A 7,578-nucleotide genomic window follows, 5' to 3' on the forward strand; every position below is an offset into this window, starting at 1 on the left:
AGGTTTTGGCTATTACAAACAATGCTGATATGAACATAGCTGAGCAAGTGCTCTTGTGGTATGATTGAGCATTTCTTGGGTATACTAGATGTGGAACAAGGATGACTGGACTGCTACTCACATCACCAGTGAGGATACCTGAAAAACAGGACCCCAAGAAAGACACGGGGATCACCCAATGACGGAGAAATAGATGAGATCTACATGAACAGCCTGGACATGAGTGTGAGCAATGAACGGCGAGGGTCGAGGGAAAGAGAGTGGTAGATCCCACCTGGATCAAGAACAGAGAGGGAGAACAAGGAATAGGAGACCATGGTAAATGAAGACCACATGAGAAAAGGAAGAAACAAAGTGCTAAAGAGTCCCACAGAAATCCACAAAGATACCCCCACAAAAGACTGCTGGCAATGGTCGAGAGACAGCCGGGACTGACCTACTCTGGTGATGGGATGGCCAAACACCCTAATAGTTGTGCCAGAAACCCCATCCAAGGACTGAGGAATCTGGATGCAGACATCCATGGCTAGAACCCGGGTGGAGCGCCAGGAGTCTAATTAGCGAGAAAGAGGAGGATTTATATGAGCGAGAATTGTTGAAACCAAGGTTGGATAAAGCACAGGGACAAATAGTCAAACGAATGGAAACACATGAACTATGAACCAAAGGCTGAGGGGCCCCCAACTGGATCAGGCCCTCTGAATAGGTGAGACAGTTGATTGGCTTGATCTGTTTGGGAGGCATCTAGGCAGTGGTACCAGGTCCTGAGCTCGCTGCATGAGATAGCTGTTTGAAACCTGGGACTTATACAGGGACGCTTGGCTCAATCTGGGAGGAGGGGACTGGACCTGCCTGGACTGAGTCTATCAGGTCGATCTCAGTCCTCAGGGGTGGCCTTGATCAGGAGGTGGTGGGAATGGGGGGTGGGCTGGGGGGAAGGGGAGGGGGGCAGGAAGGGGGAGAACAAGGGAATCTGTGGCTGTTATGTAGAACTGAATAGTATTGTAAAATAAAATAAATAAATAAATAAATAAATAAATAAATAAAAACTAAAACAAACAAACAAAAACCAAGCACAAAAACAAACAACAAAAAAACAAGCAGGTAAAATTAATATTAATGTTAACACATAGTTCATTCAGTCCAACATCTCAAATATTAACAGTTCAATATGTAATCAATATGAAACATAGTAATGAAACATTGTATATTTTTATACCAACTCTCTGAAGTCTGATATGTATTTTACAATCATAGGAACTGTCACTAGCAAAATTTGTGAGATTTCATGGATACACTGAAATCATTGGGGGAAAAGGAGCAGATAAGGCAGACAAGATAAAGATCAAGAGCAAAACCGTAATTTGCCATAGCCCTTACCAATAAAATAATTCTTTAGAATTTCACAGATTATTGCCAATGCCTAGGAGTCTTCACAAAGTCAGAAAACTAGCTGGCACTACCACTAAACAACTGTTATCCCAAGTGAATCACTTAGACTTCCTATTAAAATTACTTTAGACCAGATTTCAAAGGTATCTTCTTACACACACACACACACACACACACACACACAAAAAAAAAAAAAAAAAAAAAAAACCCGCATGCCTCCATTAATATCTGTTCTCAAGTTAATAGTACTTTAATAAAAGAGACTCTGTTCCTGTTTGATTTTCACCACTAAAAAAGTATGATACTTTTTACTGTTTGAATTTCTCCAAAGGTCTTTTTTATTCCAAGTGTTGTACACGGGGCCAGGCTGTAGCTCAATGAGATGTGTGAGGGCCTGTATTAACCGCCCCCCACACCAGCATTGCAGAAAAGAACAAAACTAAAGAAATCAGGTAAAGAGCTGCATAAAAGATGTGTTACATGCATGATTAAAAATTGGAGTAATCAAGTTCCTATCCTGAAACATCATTATGCCAGCCTGATATTCCTTCTTCCTGAGGCAGGGGGACTGCAAGTGGCAGTTGCTAGGCAACACCAGCTGCTCTTCAGCTTTTCATCAGCTCTGTGAACATTGCTTGCATCCCCAGCACAATAATTGGGCACTGTCTTAATTAATTTATACCCCAAAAGAAGATTTTTAAAAATGATTGTAATCTAGTAATTTAATTAAAATAATACTTTAAAGCAGGGCCCAGTGGCACAGGCCTGGAATCCTAGCTGTTTGGGAGACTGAGACAGGACAATCAAGTACAAGACCTGCCTGGACAACTTAGTAACACTGTGTCTGAAAACAAAAAGCAAAAAGTGGCCTGGGATGTAACTTAGTGGTGAATTACTTGCCTGCTATGCCTGAGGCCTGAGGTTCAAGCACCAAAACTACAAAAATGTACCTAAATGTATCGGTGTTGCCTTAACCCAATGTCAGAACATAGTTAAGTTTGTTATGTTACATAGGGTAGAATTCCTGGCAGTGAATGTATCACTCCTTCTGAGAAAAGAATATTTTTAGTGCTGAGCATGAGAACTTTGTCTTCCTCAGCACCTTCAGTATTTTTTTTTTAATGGAAAAAGTGTCGCATTTGTCTTTTTGTTTCTCCCACCTTAGTCTTCCTCCCCTTTTCCTTTTCAAAGGGCCCAAGCAAGGAAAGGGAGGGGGCATGGGCTAGGGGGAGCTCAGCAGTAGGTGGGTCAGTCATCCCTTTGTTTTTGTCCACTGAATACCTGGAAACATGCCAAGGTGTTTGAGGAAGAAAAAAAGAGAGATACAGGCTTTTAGGTTGAGTGCTCACCCATAATTGAGTTACTTAGCAGTAGGGCATCAAAGGAAAACTGCCAATACCCTGATAGCAAAACCCCCCAGGTGCTGAAAATGAAGTCAGGATCCTGCAGGGTCCATGACAGGAAGCAGTGAGGAGGGAAGACATTTGGAAAGACAGAGGTGAGACCTGGTCTAACTGTCAGAGGAATCTGGCCATCCTGTTGTCTATGCCTGGGATTTAGAATCAATCTGGACACCCTGTGCTCATAAATAAGAGCCTTTAATCTCAAGCAGGAGACTCTGGTTTTAAGGTAAGAAGCCTACGACCTCACTCACAGCATCTTTACTCTGCATAAAGTATGGTACTACATACAGTAGAAATGATAGTGAATTTAATCTTCTCAATAACTCTCTTGCTAACCACATATACAGACACAGAATACAGGGCTTTAGAGAAATGGCATAATTTGTCCAGAGGCTAAGGACCAGTAAGGGGCAGAAGGCAGCTTTGGGCACAGATCTCTGTCTCTGTATATTCATTTTTCTTTTCTGCTCCACCCACCTTCCATTTCTGTTTCCCCTGATTTGACCCTCAAACAGAGTACATTTCAATAGTTGTCTACATTGGGAGAAGGGCTTGGGTCAGGATCAATTTGTTTTAAAATCTCCTACCATTGAAGTCTTTCATAAGATGAGCCTTATTTCTAAATGGTCCTTGGGAGCACTCCAATTTCTAGAACTTCAGGGACCATACAGAACCACTCGGGCCCCTGTAAACTTCCCAAGGAAATTTTAAGTCAAAATTTCGTTGGCTTTGACTCCAAAGGATTAGGGTGAAACTTGGCCAGGCTTAGGAATTTCACAGAGACTGCCCCGGAGTGTTTCACGCCATTCTCTGCAAGGACATGGACTAGAAGTAAGAGGTAAATCACCTTCCCAGACCACACTGATGTCAGAACAATAGGAGACCCCAGTGACATTCCACTAAATGACCTTGTACTCCAGATGAAAAGCTCTGAGAGGTTCCGGTCACAAACCTAGCACACAGCAAAGCAGTTCAAACTGGATCCCGAAACTCTCAGACCCGGGGTAATGGCTCTTGGGTGCCTGCCCCACTATTAATGGTCAGTTTCTGGCTAGACCCACTGGCAGAGTGAATTTCCCAAGCTGAAAAATAATAGGGCCAACACAGCTATTGATATACAAAGTCCATTGTTTGACCTCTTTTTAAAAGCAAGCATTACAGGAAAGCATTACAGATAACATTCACTTTTGCCAGGAGCAGAACCATCTCAGGCACAGAGCATGGCACGGCAGTCTTCTGCTGTACTTCAGGCAAGGGATAGTTTTCAGAGTCCTGTTCCTCCAAAGAATCCTATAATCACAGCAAAGAATGTTTTGAGCAGTGTTCACTCTTGCAAGTCATTTGGTATGCTGCCTTTAGATGGTGCTAATGTTCTACTGTAATCAAGAGTCTGAGTGTGCCTGGTGCTCAGAATCAAGGAGGTAGATTAGACCTCAAGGAGCTAGCTATCTTTTAATCCTTTGTGTCACTCCCAGAGAACACATTCACAGACAAATCTAGAGGCATCTCATCACAAATAAAGTTCTGGCACTTTGGTTGCCCTAACTAGGTTTTGATAATGTTGAATGACCCTTCTAGGGAGGGATCATGCAATCCACATCACAGATCAACACACAAAAAACACACAACAACCCTTGCCATTTGGATTTGTGTTGTGTCTGGCTCAGGTGGGGACCCCGGTTTATAATGTCCAATTGTGTCACCAGATTGTGTGATGGAACTATTCACCCTGTGAGACAGTCTGCAGGGAAAGCTATCCACTCACTTCAGAAAGAACTAATGAAGTGGAACATCTTTCTTTTTTTTTTTTAATCTGGCTATGAAAAGGGGGCCAGGGAAGAACACATCACATTATAAAACCCTTTCTGCACCAGTATTTTAAGTCTTATTTCTTCTTTTTCTGTAATGTGATATCCTGATGCTCTATCAGTCACACAGTCTTGACAGAAGAGTAACAAATGTTTTACTACCCACCTTCCCACCTTTTCTGTCAGTACCTTGAGTGGACCAGGTTAGGTCACAATCCTGGTTTTTTGCTTTTTGTTTTTTGTTTTAATGCAGGAAAGAAACTTAAGTCCATGTCCATTCCTACGGATGACTCTGTGCATGTGGAAGCTGGCAAGGGTCCCTCACCCCAGATGTCATACTTAGAACAGATGTGTGGTGTTTATGGTGCTGTATACGTGTGTGTGTGTGTGTGTGTGTGTGTGTGTGTGTGTGTGTGTGTGTGTGTGTGTGTGTGTGTGTATAACTGCCTGGTTACAAGGCAAAGACTTGGGAATGGGAACTGCATCTATCAGGCCAGGTTCTCATTCAAGGGGGATGACGAGGAAAAAGAAAGAACCATGGTACCATTTCTTAAATTCTGTTTTTAGCAGAAAAATTGTCCAGAAAGATCATTTCAGAGACAGAATGGGAGGCAAAGAGATATAAATCTTTAAAAAGACATTTCAATGTAATTCCAACTATATTTTTACAGCTTAAAATTTTTAAATAATTTCTGAGTACAAAAGAACTTCAGGAAAAATACAAAGAATGTCCAAATGCTGCTCATATAGATTGCCCAATTTTTAATTTTGTTCCATTAACTTTGTCTTGATATAAATATGTGTACATATATATTCATTACTGAACCACTTGAAAGTAGATGGTATTATAATGTCCTTTCATTCGGATGAGTCCCTACTCTTACATAATCAAGCTAAAATTACACACTTCATGCTCAAAGCAATCTAATTTCATCAATTATCTCAATAGCACTCTTTAATCAATGTATTTCCTCTGATCCATGACTCACTGGGATTTATTGATAATAAATACAAAATGTTTTAAAATTGGGGATTTTTCAGAAATGAAAGAATATATCAATGATCAAATTTCAATTATCATTTTGATAAAGATATCATGTGTGGAATATCCATTTGTGCTGTGTGGCAGAATAAATGACCCAACAAAGTTAAATAACCAAAGGCTGGGGTCTTCGTCGTTAGTGTGTGTGTGTGTGTGTGTGTGTGTGTGTGTGTGTGTGTGTGTGTGTGTGTGTTCTTTGTAAGAAAGTTTGTTTTGGAACATAACCCAGGCATTGATGTAGCTCTCTGGACAGCTGCCTGTTTTTGTAAATAAAATTTTATTGAGAGACAGACAAGGTCATTTGTTTAGTACCATATATAACTGTTAGGAAAATCTGAGTTGTTGTAACAGAGACTGTGTAGCTCACAAATCCTAGACTATCCCCTGACTGGCCCTGAACAGAGCAAGTTTGCTGATCCTTGCCTTAGACACATGAGTAATTCTACCCAGTACTAGCAGAAGAGCATCTTTCGCTGATTCCACCCTGAATCTCCAAGCCACAAAATCCTGATCTAACACACAGTTGTTTTTACCAACTTAATTTTTGAGTCATTTGTTACATAGTGAAAATTAATTGGTACAGTCTCACAAAGGCTTCATAAAGAACTGTGAGTATATTACACAGAAGAAAGCTACATGGAGCTCTAGAAGTCAGATGAAGATTACAAAATAACAAGCACAATATTTTTGTCTTGAGCCTCTGACAATTCTTTGTCAGAGAGAACTGATTTATTTTCATATAACTCTGCACACATTCACGAACTGAACAAAGCAATTTGTCATGAGTCATATATACAGCTCTACAGCTATCAACCTGTCAACATCTATCAATATACCCTATCTTTTTCATTGGAGGAGATTGTGGCCACATTATAAACAGATGGTATATCCATAAGAGATAGCAGAGAATTTACAAATAGAGATCCTTGGATATTAAATCTTGATAAAACTTCTATTAAAATCAACGAAACTCTGCTTTTCTTGATAACAAGGAATATTGACAGTGCCATTAAATTGTCTGTCTCTCATCAGAATGCACTCAGCCCATAATTAAATAAAGAATTTGTTTTGCAGTGCTGGCCTGTATATACCCTAGAGATATTTGGTGGGCTTTTAAACCTGTGATAAGAAAAAGTATAGATTTTTTAAAATTTTAACTCCTAAATAATATGCATTATTTCTGTTTGAGCAAATAGAATTAATGTTCTAGAAAGCGGAACTTTTTTTTTCAGTCTCCTAATTACAGGCCCCTAAATTCTAGAGAATAGAATGAAGCTGTGGAGATAAGATCACTTGATTAGGTTTGCACACAGCTGCTTATTTTCAATCATTGTGTCTGTTTTTAAAATGTTTGTCTAATATCAGAAAGCTGGGCCCAAGCTGTAACTCGGGTAGGACACTTGCTTGGCATGGGCAAGGCCCTCAGTTCAGTCTTCAGTGTGTCAAAAAGAAAGCCCCAAATAACTAAAGTTTGTTATTGGTAAATTCACTTGTGTGGGAGTCCAGCTCCCACCTGTCAAAGGGTTCTTGGAAGGAGGAGAGAGGAATGAGGAAATATTAGATAGAAATATATATATGGAGTTGATGAGAATAACAGAGATACAGGATAGCTTCAGGAGTGCCCTGGATCAATACCCAGCTGTCCAGAGCTTTATTCTAGTGGGATTTTTATGCACTACCAAGGGTAAAGGCAAAAGACTTCCCCCTTTCAAGATCAAAGCACAACATACAGTCAAGTGTAGACCGTTCAAAACACCTGGTAAACACACCCCTGGCCAAATCATCCTATTATGCAGCCCTGCTGGGTAAAGCAAGCTCAGATTCTCTGACCTTGAGTAAGGTCTTACTATGGAGCTTCTGTGGACCCCCACACACTTGCTAAACCAAACCCTATTAAGATTTATGTGAGGATTTCCACATATGATTTGTGATG

Source organism: Peromyscus maniculatus, chromosome X, assembly GCF_049852395.1.
Source record: "Peromyscus maniculatus bairdii isolate BWxNUB_F1_BW_parent chromosome X, HU_Pman_BW_mat_3.1, whole genome shotgun sequence".
In the NCBI taxonomy this organism is placed as follows: Eukaryota; Metazoa; Chordata; class Mammalia; order Rodentia; family Cricetidae; genus Peromyscus; species Peromyscus maniculatus.